Raw genomic sequence first — 13,022 nt, 5'->3', positions numbered from 1 at the left:
TGTGTGACAGCCTGGATGCGAGGGGAATCTGGGTGAGAAATATATGGTTGAGTCCCTTTGCTGTTCACCTGAAACTATCACAACATTGTTAATCAGCTATATCCCAATATACAATAAAACATTAAAAAAGTAAGATAGTCTTCCACTGTGCCTGATAAACGTATTGGCAGGACAATGTCAAGCTTTCTACATGGTTCTGCTGTTCCAGATTTTTTCCTCTTCCATTCAAACAGTCATTCAGAAATATGTTAAATGCCACTAGAGTGGCCTATGACAGACATTAGAAAAACCACAGTCCCTTGGCATCAGTAGTTGACCAGGGAAGTTCCCTTACAGATTACTAAATGATACCAAAAATTAACAATACCACAAAAAGCTATTATAAGAGCTCTGACTGTGAAAGTATACAGTTTGAAGCATGTCCATAAATATAAACATCTGATCCAATCTTAAGTCTTTAGGGAAATATGCAAAAAGAGTTATATAAGTTGCAACAAGAGCATGAGGAAAAGTGGGCCAGATAAATAAGTGGGAGTGTTAGAAAAAGATATTACACATGGAGAAGAAATTGTAAAAGACCAGCTGCATCAGAAAATGAAAAGATCCGATCTTAATTTTTCTCACCATGGGCAAACAAAATAATCATGTGATATGAAAGAAGTGTTAGCTAATGTTACAGTGGTAATCAGACTGCACTACATAAATGTATCAACTAAACGTGTTGTATATCTTAAAACTGCACATTGTTATAAGTGAGTTATCCCTCTATAAGAACGTCAACTGTTGGTGAAAAGGAAATATGAACTGGGAAGTGGGTACAGTGAAAAAGATGAGGCTAAAGAGGAAAGGAGAGCCAGGTTAAGAATCTCACCATTTATCTTTAAGCTGAAGGAAACACTCAAACAATATTAACGATGACTCAGACATAAACGTATTTATATATAAAAATGATCACTTGGACTGCCATAAGGTCATTTTTTTTTTCTAAGAGCTGGGAAAATTTGAAGTGAATATACTATTAAAATAGACGACTGCAGTAAATATTGCTTGTGAAATTCACAGATCCAGAATGAGCTAAAGTCAATCATTTGGAAGGAAACAAATTTATTTATTTTTCACCTTATTTTCAACCTTGCTCTTGTCATAATTTTTCTCATCCCCAACACCATCTTGCTTGGATCCCAAGCACTTGAAGGTGGTAAATAACAATACCATATTCAACATGAGAAAGGTCACTGTAATATCAAAGTATCAGTCTCACCCAAATGAACACTTGATTTTCCTAATTTGTCTTGTCCAGGAAATTCTCTAATAGTGGGGAAGTAGAGGCAGTCATATCTCCCCCAGGTTTTGGATAAATGAAGGAAAGAATATTAAGGGATCAAAATAGACCTGCTTCACTAGTGTTGCTATTATCTAGAGCTGGTGCAACCAGTGTCTGTGGGGCAGATGCTCCAGGCTGGTCATTTCCTTGAAGAGCTGTTTTGCATATTCAGAATATCTCTACCCATGCCCTACAGACCTCATAGTTGCAATTCATTTTCTAGCAAGGCAATCACAGTTACTCGGCTTCAGAGTTCAGTTCAGTTCAGTTCAGTTCGTTTCAGTCGCTCAGTCGTGTCCGACTCTCCGCGACCCCAGGAATCACAGCACGCCAGGCCTCCCTGTCCATCACCAACTCCCGCAGTTCACTCAAACTCATGTCCACAGAGTCGGTGATGCCATCCAGCCATCTCATTCTCTGTCGTCCCCTTCTCCTCCTGCCCCCAACCTTTCCCAGCATCAGTCTTTTCCAGTGAGTCAACTCGTCGCATGAGGTGGCCAAAGTATTGCAGTTTCAGCTTTAGCATCAGTCCTTCCAGTGACTGTCTCTTATTATTCTTCCCTGAGGAAATAGCCTGGGGGGGGAATTGTACACAGACTTTTTCAGATGGGGTTGTTTGATCTAAATAGTTGTCTTAAGAATCTGATAAAGACTCCTTGAATCTAATCCTCTTGGTTTGAGATTGAAGAAGGGGTTGGAACACAAGAATGAACAGCCATGGTATTGGAAAGCTTTTTTTAAACCCCCCACCCTAAAATTTTCAGATGAATTGTGTTCTCATCTAGGCTGGAGGGTAGTTGTGGGCCTGAGGGGTCTCATTAGAAAACAATGGGATGGTGACACAACTCATTGAATAAGGAGGGGACAGACACAGTATTAAGGGGCTAGAAAAACATCTATTTCTGCTTAAATGACTATGCCAAAGCCTTTGACTGTGTGGATCACAAAAACTGTAGAACATTCTGAAAGAGATGTGAATACCAGACTACCTAACCTGCCTCTTGAGAAACCTGTATGCAGGTCAGGAAGCAACAGTTAGAACTGGACATGGAACAGACTGGTTCCAAATAGGAAAAGGAGTATGTCAAGGTTGTATATTGTCACCCTGCTTATTTAACTTGCATGCAGAGTACATCATGAGGAACGCTGGGCTGGAAGAAGCACAAGCTGGAATCAAGATTGCCGGGAGAAATATCAATAACCTCAGATATGCAGATGACACCACCCTTATGGCAGAAAGTGAAGAGGAACTCAAAAGCCTCTTGATGAAAGTGAAAGAGGAGAGTGAAAAGGTTGGCTTGAAGCTCAACATTCAGAAAACAAATATCATGGCATCTGGTCCCATTGCTTCATGGGAAATAGATGGGGAAACAGTGAAAACAGTGTCAGATTTTATTTTTGGGGGCTCCAAAATCACTGCGGATGCTGGCCACAGCCATGAAATTAAAAGACGCTTACTCCTTGGAAGGAAAGTTATGACCAACCTAGATAGCATATTAAAAAGCAGACACATTACTTTGCCAACAAAGGTCCGTCTAGTCAAGGCTATGGTTTTCCCGTGGTCATGTATGGATGTGAGAGTTGGACTGGGAAGAAAGCTGATCCCTGAAGAATTGATGCTTTTGAACTGTGGTGCTGGAGAAGACTCTTGAGAGTCCCTTGGACTGCAAGGAAATCCAACCAGTCCATTCTAAAGGAGATCAATCCTGGGTGTTCTTTGGAAGGACTGATGCTAAAGCTGAAACTCCAATACTTTGGTCACCTCATGTGACAAGTTGACTCACTGGAAAAGACTCTGATGCTGGGAGGGATTGGGGGCAGGAGGAGAAGGGGACAACAGAGGATGAGATGGCTGGATGGCATCACTGACTCGATGCATATGAGTCTGAGTGAACTGCGGGAGTTGGTGATGGACAGGGAGGCCTGGCATGCTGTGATTCATGGGGTCGTAGAGAGTTGGACACGACTAAGCAACTGAACTGGACTGAACTGAAGACTAGAGATTGCTTCAAGAAATTAGATATTCCAAGGGAACATTTTATGCAAAGAATTGCTCAATAAAGGACAGAAATGGTAGAAACCTAACAGAAGCAGAAGATATTAAGAAGTGGCAAGAATGCACAGAATAACTGTACACAAAATATCTTCACAACCCACATAATCACAATGGTGTGATCACTCACCTAGAGCCAGACATCCTGGAATGTGAAGTCAAGTGGGCCTAAGGAAGCATCACTACAAACAAAGCTAGTGGAATTCCAGTTGAACTATTTCAAATCCTGAAAGATGATGCTGTGAAAGTGCTGCACTCAACATGCCAGCAAATTTGGAAAACTCAGCAGTGGCCACAGGACTGGAAAAGGTCAGTTTTCATTCCAATCTCAAAGAAAGGCAATGCCAAAGAATGCTTAAACTATCACACAATTGCACTTACCTCACATGCTATAAAGTAATGCTTAAAATTCTCCAAGCTAGGCTTCAGCAATACGTGAACCATGAACTTCCAGATGTTAAAGCTGGTTTTAGAAAAGGCAGAGGAACCAGAGATCAAATTGCCAACAAATGCTGGATCATGGAGAAAGCAAGAGAGTTCCAGAAAAACATCTATTTCTGCTTTATTGACTATGCCAAAGCCTTTGACTGTGTAGATCACAATAGACTGTGAAAATTCTGAAAGAGATGGGAATACCAGACCACCTGACCTGCCTCTTGAGAAACCTGTATGCAGGTCAGGAAACAACAGTTAGAACTGGACATGGAACAACAGACTGGTTCCAAATAGAAAAAGGGGTATGTCAAGGTTGTATATTGTCACCCTGTTTACTTAACTTATATGCAGAGTACATCATGCAAAACACTTTACTGGAGGAAGCACAAGCTGGAGTCAAGATTGCTGGGAGAAATATCAATAACTTCAGATATGCAGATTGATCTGAACTGAACTGACTCTCTTAATCAGTGGTATGACTATCAGAAAGCGCAGTATCTCAAAAAATGAAAACAGCTTCAACTGTATGTGTGCACACATGCAGAACATATGGAAAAACAGCAAAACACCATAATAGCAGATTTGAGTAATTATCTGAGTAATTATTAACACACGTTCTCTCTTCAAAACAGATAAACGCAAGGTTCTTTTTCTGAAGATAAACATCAAATTTGATGCCAGGTAGGACATAGAAGAGGATGGCAGAAGATGAAATGGTTAGGTAGCATCACTGACTCAATGGACATGAGTTTGAGCAAAATCTGGAAGATAGTGAAGGACAGGAAGCCGGTTTTGCTGCAGTCTATGGGGTTGCAAAGAGCTGGACATGACTTAGCAACTGAACAACAGTGACACAGACATCAGGCTTGAAAACTGATCAGACAGATAATGGGCATATAATCCTCTTGTGTCTCTTATGCATACATTGCATGTGGGCAGGATTGTGCTTCAAATTTTATAGCCTAGAAATATATAGCCTAGAATTTGCATTTATAATTACCTATAAAATAATTGTGCAACAACTCATCCCTATAAAAAGGTAGTATCTTGGGTCTCCCTACTCTAAGGATAGGTGAAAATGTTTTTAAAGACAGAAACCTTGCCTTTCATGCATGCTCAGTCATATTCAACTCTTTACAACCCCATGGACTCTAGCCTGTCAGGCTTCTCTGCCCATGGAATTTTTCAGGCAAGAATACTGAAGTCGGTTGCCATTTCCTACTCCATGGCATCTTCCTGACCCAGGGATTGAACACTATCTATGAATTACATAAATATTTGAATACACTGAGGTAAAAATTGTAGTGGTAAAGCAAGAGACATGGTATCCTGGTACAAGCCTTAGGAGTTTATTTATTTATTTTTATTTAAACAGATTTAATTTAGTGTCTGCTTAATACTGAATCCTCTTAAGCTAAAAGAAAAAAAGAAGTTATAATTAACTGTTAACATTAATGAATTGAAACCTTCCCAAAAGCATAAATTCAAAATAAAGTGTCCAACAAAGTGGATATGAATTAGTGTGATGTTTCTTGTTTTGGTCTCAAACATTCTAAACATCAACCTAAGATGTTTGTGATAAGTTCAAATGTGTACTTTGCCCTTGCTTCTCCTAGAAAAAATAAGAGCTTAAGTAGTGATTGACAATAGTAGATATTTAATATATAACTTTGGAGGGTTTTGGGGGGGCAATTTTTAAAATGTTCAAGACAAGACTGAGCAACTTCACTTTCACTTTTCACTTTCATGCATTGAAGAAGGAAATGACAACGCACTCCAGTGTTCTTGCCTGGAGAATCCCACGGATGGGGGAGCCTGGTGGGCTGCCGTCTATGGGGTCACAGAGAGTCGGACACGACTGAAGTGACTTAGCAGCAGCAGCAGCAAAATGTTCAATGTTGAAAGAATGTGTCTTAACCATAAATATAAGCTGAAGTGTTTCTCAAACTATAGTGTGCCTGAAATTCACCAGAGAAGCTTATTAAAACTTCAGATTCTTGGTACACAAAAGGTAGAGATCACACGTGATCTCATCGGCAAGGCCGATGGGCCCAAGAAAATGAACTATAAGACTCTGACGTAGGTGGTTAAGAGGTTGGCACTAATAATAGGAAGTTGCTGTATAACACAGGAACACAGGAAGCTCATCCTCCATGGATGGGAGGGAGGTTCAAGAGGGAGGGGATGTAGGCACACTTATGACTGACTCATGCAGCTGTATGACAAAAGCCAACACAACATTGTAAAGCAATTATCCTCCAATTGAAAATTAAAAACAGCAACAGACACACACGGAAAATCAATGAGCAAAAAATGCAGAATTTAAAATGATGCATACACAATTTTACACTATGTAAAATTATATCTGTATAACCAGTAGGATTGGAAAAACTACAAAACTGGTAATTTAGAGTGCTGTGTGCTTAGTCACTCAGTCATGTCCAACTCTGCCACCCCATGGACTGTAGCCTACCAGGCTCCTCTGTCCATGGGATTCTCCAGGCAAGACTGGAGTGGGTTGCCATGCCCTCCTCCAGGGGATCTTCCCAACCCAGGGATCGAACCCAGTTGTCCCAAGTTGCAAGCGGATTCTTTCGCAGCTGAGCTACAGTGGAATCCCAGTAATACTGGAATGGGTAGCCTATCTTTTCTCTAGCAGATCTTCCCTACCCAGGAATCAAACTGGGATCTCCTGCATTGCAGGTGGAGTTTGGTAAAAACTGAGCCACCATCTGAGCCACCAGGGAAGCCCTAACATTTTTGTTATTGTTTGTTCATTCACTGGTAATTTTTATGTATTTAAAGTTATATTGCACTGTATATTTAGTGCATATACATTAAGAAATGTAAATCTCTATTTTTTTTTCTGGAAAAATTTTAAAAAATGAAATTTGGCCCTAAGATAAAGATTAATCAAATCCTATCCTGTTAGGTTGATAATTGTGTGTTACAGGAAAGACAGTTGACTAGATGGTGCAGAAAATTGTCTAAGGTTTTGTTATATACCCAGTGGGCTCCATGGGGCAATTCTAAAGGGAGGTTAGCGTCTAAAAATGATTCAGCCTCTCTATATGTAACTTTTTCAAACACAAATCTATGCAGGGACAATGCAGGTAATCCAGGAATAGAAAAATCTTTCAAAAAGGGTCTTCATGATAAATTTCCACAGTTATATATTATGAAATAACATTTTTCCAACTTGAGCTCCACATCAGGACAGCTTGTTTCTCTTGGCATCTTCCTTATTCACTGATTTAATCTTACATGCTTACTGTAACCAAGATTTTAAAACAACCTATCATGATTTACATGTGCATGAAAGTCTGTCTTTAATAAAGTGATAAGAAGCTATTTGGCCTTTTAGATTTCTCATACATAGTATGAAAATAAATTATATAAAAATGATAGTTAACCTTTTGGTAATTTCCAGAACTTCCCTGGTGGCTCAGTGGTAAAGAATCCACCTGCCAATGCAGGAGATGCAGATTCAGTCCCTGAGTTGGGAAGATCCCCTGAAGGGAATGGCTACCCACTCCAGTATTCTTGCCTGGTAAATCCCATGGACAGAGGAAACTGGAATGGCTTCAGTACATGGATCTCAAAGAGTCAGACATGACTTAGCAGCTAAACAACGTACAAATGTTATAACAGTTGTCCAAATACAATTAATTCAATAATATTCTTGTTTTTAACTCTTCCAAAATGAACCTAACAAAAACACGGGTATTGAATATTGTTACATTGTAGAAGTGGTGAACCAGGCACAGTGTAAATAAACTCCAGCTGAAAGCAATGGGCCTCCAATGTAAGCATGTTTTTAGTTCTTGCAAAGAATGGACTCTGCCAATGTGACATTATTAACAGCATTAAAGAAACGGTTTCTATCTTCAGCCCTTATTTGTTTCTTAACACTTTAAAGCAGATATTATTAAAGTTCAGTTCAGTTCAGTTCAGTCGCTCAGTCGTGTCCGACTCTCCGCGACCCCAGGAATCACAGCACGCCAGGCCTCCCTGTCCATCACCAACTCCCAGAGTTCACTCAAACTCATGTCCACAGAGTTGGTGATGCCATCCAGCCATCTCATTCTCGGTCGTCCCCTTCTTCTCCCACCCCCAACCTTTCCCAGAATCATAGTCTTTTCCAGTGAGTCAACTCGTCGCATGAGGTGGCCAAAGTATTACAGTTTCAGCTTCAGCATCAGTCCCTCCAATGAACACCCAGGATCGATCTCCCTTAGAATGGACTGGTTGGATCTCCTTGCAGTACAAGGGACTCTCAAGAGTCTTCTCCAACAGACATTAATAAAAGGGAACCTACAATATGTGTCATGGTTTACAGTTTAAAATGTGCATTCATATCATAAAGTTACTGATTTTCACTATCTTCATATATATTTTACTTACGACAAACAGGGAAAACAGAACTCGATCATAAACAGACAGTGAATGACAAAATTGCTCTTAGATGTTTCTTTGCTATTAAATGTGGGACACCGTAAGTATTATCTTGTACAGAAAATATATATTCCACTTACTGCTGTACCAGGGTTTCCCTGAAAGCTCAGTTACTAAAGAATCTACCTGCAATGCAGGAGATCGCAGTTCGATTCCTGGGTCAGGAAGATCCCCTGGAGAAGGGATAAGCTACCCACTCCAGTATTGTTGGCCTCCCTTGTGGCTCAACTGGTAAAGAATCTGCGTGCAATGCACGAGATCTGGATTCTACCCCTGGATTGGGAAGATGTCCTGGAGAAGGCAAAGGTTACCCACTCTAGCATTCTGGCCTGGAGAATTCCATGGACTGTATAATCCATGGAGAAAGAGTCGGACACAGCTGAGTGACTTTCACTTTCACTTTACTCTTGTACCGAGTTACTAGGAGCATTGTTAATTACAATTGTCTAAACATAACAGTATGTAAGACAGAAGGAAAACTGCTTTCTTTTAGAACAGAGATAAATCAGGTGACTTAAATTTGAGATCCATTCTTCAAACAGTGATGATTTTCTGTATTATACTGATGAGGGTATCAATTAGAAATATTTGATCTTATGTCAATAGTCCCACAGGAAATTATTACCCCCAATATTTTTATTAGAAAATAAACATATGGAAAGAATTGGGTTCCAAAAAGTTTATAACAAATAAACTCCTCCCCAAGTCCTCACAGGTACCTTCTTACCTCCAGAACTTTAGACAGTTTATTTCTGTTGTACAAGCCACCAGTATATGGGCAGACTAACACACAGCTAAAACTAATCAAAGTATATTAATTGTAGACCAAGCAGAGCTCAGAATAGGGAAATTAACCAGGGATAAAGAGTTGCATTATATAAAGATAAAAGGACCAATTCTCCACAAGATAAAACAACACTTAATTAACATTATCTGCTTAAGAATAACACATCAAAATACAGAAAACTAAAACTGAGAGAACTGCAGGTCGAGATAGGTTATTTCTAGGTAGTGGAGCTTTCTGAGTTGTATTTTCTAAAGCCCACGCAAATCGTTTGTTAATGAGTGAAGAACAATGTGAACTCTAAAGTTGGAAGATGTTTTCTCTCTAGAGATGGTGATTTTTTCCTTAAATACAATATGTTTTCAGTACAAAACCATGAATATATACAAATTTAGGAAGCAAAAGAAAAATTATAATAAACTACATCCCAAACTGCTTACTTTGTACCACTGAAAGTACATCAGATCATTACCCTAATAGGTTGTTCTGATATCTGTTCACGTCATTGCTAGAAAAGAATTCATTGACAGTTTCAGGGGATGGACTTTCAAGACACAATTATATATAAAAATGAGAAGAATAACAATAATGTATTATTACTTTAGAAATATATAATATTAGGATTCAAAGCTGGAGAATGTTAATTATAAGAGATACAGAACATTTTAAGTTTCAACTTTCATTCTTTATATATCATTATACTTGAAATTTAAATTATGTTCATACAGTTCTTAAAATTCCATTTTAGAGAAAAACTTCTTCCCCTGATTTTCTTCACTCTCCTCTCAATTCTCCCCCAAAATATAAAACTAAAATGAAACACAAAAAGAAAAACATGAAGCTTCTTGCCTGCTTTTTTGGAGTCCTATTTTTCTCTAGAAATAATTTCAACATTTCACAGCGCAGTAAGTCCATTTAGCCTCCCTGACTCCAGGTTTTCGTGTCTTTGCTCATTATTTCCATCATTAAAATAAAGGCCTTGACCTCTCAGTGACTCCTGAGCAAAGTGTCTTCTTAGAAGGTGAGGAGGATGGGGTGGACGGTAGAGAGGCAGACTCAGAGGGGAGGAAGCTCGGCACAAGGATAATAGCAAGCCACATGCAACCTTTAATTATTTAAAATAAAAAACAACTTTCGAAGTCATTTTCCAGGACAAGAAAATAAAGCACTGCCTGTTGTTCAGTCTGAGCTATGAATACCTCTTCACTGCACATATTAGAAAAGGGGATACATTGTTCTTTTCTCATTTCACAGGAATATGATGACAACTTTTTGACAGAAAATCATTCTGCAAAAGATATTGCTGGTCTTCCATGCCCACATGTTTTCTTAACCCTTGTAAATTACTGTAAACATTTTTGTGTGAAGATGAAAGGGTAAGAAAATATGTCTTCGGCATGCTTCTAAAATACTGTATTTTATTCCAGGTAAATCAAATAATTCAAACCTTTCTTCTTTTCCCTTCTGCTTCTATTCAATTGACCTCTCCCATTTTTTCTCCTCATGAATTACTTTTAATACATTGATGTCCTTGTCAAATTCCAATTTCACGTATGTTTTCACAAACAGCTTGAAAATTACATCCCATTTCCAGAATCCTGTCATCTGTTAGGTCTCCAATGTTCTCAAGGTAGACTATGTCCTTAACTGCATTTTCAAATTCTCTAATTCTTTAAATTGATAAAGCACATGAGTACTCAGGATGTACCTCAGCTACAGCATTGCCTGCTGAATTATAATCACACAAACAATATTCCCAAGGGGGACTTGCTGTGCTTGCTTCTTTCCCAGTGGTGACTGGCACATGGTCTCAATTCAGGGTTCATTTTCCCTTACTGCTGGTCTCAAAAGGGCTTATGTTTCTGAGTTTAACAATCCTAGAGAATTATTTTTTTCTCTTTACTTTTCACATGTCTGGAGATATCTGATCTTACATTTCATGCTTACCCCTGAAGGAGATCCTATTTTAAACTAGAATCATTGATTTTGAAGAAAATTAAGTTAATTTTAAAGTACAATTTCACTAATTGTTTTCATCAGAATATAATTTTATGCATCTCTTTTATTTATGTCTTGACTCAAATGATGCACCTTGAATTACAGCAGAACAAAAGAAAAGAAAAACTATCTGTGTTTTCACATTGTCTAATTAGTATTCTATTAATTATACCTTATTTCCTTTTGCTTCTTAAGAAACTACATTTCAGTCACGATCCAGTTTTCACTCTATTTTTAATTGACAGTGTGATTTTCTTTCAATTAAAATGCAGTCACAAAGCACCTGAGGTAGAAGTCTAAATAATCTGTGTTAACCTGATTATAGATGGTTATAATAATTTGGTAGTGACTTTCATTATTTCAGATTATGAAAAATTTGAGCAGAGGACCTTGGTGGTATGCTGGAAAATGGAGATATGTACTTTTTATAATCTACTTCCACAGACTCTCTTTCTTTTGCCTTCTCTTACAAGGAATGGAGAACTGATAATGCAAGTATGTATAACAAGGAAATAGAATTAAAAACATATTTACTCAAAAGATCACTAGATAAAAAGACAAGTGAGTTAAGTTTAGGGAGACCGAAATCATAAAAATACCAACACTCAGTAAACATGAAAAAACATTTTTAGCCATCCTACTGTGAAAACATTTGTCTTAATAATGAGTAAGATTTTCAAAACTAAAAATAATAACTAGAGTAAGGCAGCAAAATTACTATCTGCATTCATGGCTTGTGGAATTAGTATCTACATTCATGGCTTGTGGAAGACAAAACCTCTTCTGAAAGAAAGTTTAAAATATAGATCAAAAGGTTTAGAAATAGTTACATTTTTTGTTCAGTATTTAATTTTTTAAAAGTTTACCTTAGAAATTAAGTAATGTATATGTGCATATTCTTGAATAAGACTTTATTTCATGCATATATATAGACACATATGCAAAATATATCATGCATATACAGATACCTCTGGAGAAAAAAAATAGATGGCATACTAAACGTTGAATCAATTAAAATGTATCCATAAGACAGGACAGTATGAGCTGTTTAAGATGGGTTTTCTGACATCCGTTACAGAAAAAACTATTATCATTTAATTTAATTACCATCCGTCTTCAGGTTATAAACCTCAACATATGATCTCAGTTAAAAGTTGTTTGTGTTTGCATATTTAAAAAGAGGGAAATGATAGAAGATATATATGAATTATACTAGCTGCTGTCTCTAAATGATAAGCTCTTGATGTTTTTAAAACAAATGTTCTTCATAAATTCATAGGTTATAAAGTATTTTAAGAACCTCTCGTTAAAATTTATAGACTGTCAATAAAATACAGGCACATAGATACAGGGCCTTGCTTTCTGAACATCTTGAATTTCTCTTTTTCAATTAATGACAACTTGCCACCAAATCAAGATTTGATTAGCTTTTTAACTTTTATTTAGGATTTACAAGGGCTTTTAGAATATGCATTTAAAAATAGTATATACCATTAAAAGAATAACAGGGAAATATTATATTACTATCATAAAAGAGTTGGCCTGATTATTAGATAGATGAGGATTAAAACCCTCTGTATGACCTCCACAAACTGACACTTTCAGACTCAGGTGCTTCATATTTAAAATTAAAACAAAGGCATACACATCAACTCCTACACAATTTATAAACTCTAAAAAAATAGCTGGTTAAAAAATGTATGTGTGTCTGTATGTATGTATCTATGCATAGGTATGTATGTGTGTATATATACACACATATATATATATATATATATTTGAGCTGGTATTCTGTTTCATACACACACACACACATACACACATATATATGTATGTAGGTGTTGGTTTAGTCACTAAGTCTTGTCTGACTCTTGGTGACCCCATGGACTATAGCCTGCCAGGCTCCTCTTACTGGAGTGGGTTACCATTTCCTTCTCCATAATTATATATATATATATATATATATATATAAA

The sequence above is a fragment of the Moschus berezovskii genome, chromosome 17 (assembly GCF_049115385.1).
Source record: "Moschus berezovskii isolate FMDL1 chromosome 17, NW_MosBer_1.0, whole genome shotgun sequence".
Classification (NCBI taxonomy): domain Eukaryota; kingdom Metazoa; phylum Chordata; class Mammalia; order Artiodactyla; family Moschidae; genus Moschus; species Moschus berezovskii.
This window is presented reverse-complemented; position numbering follows the sequence as displayed.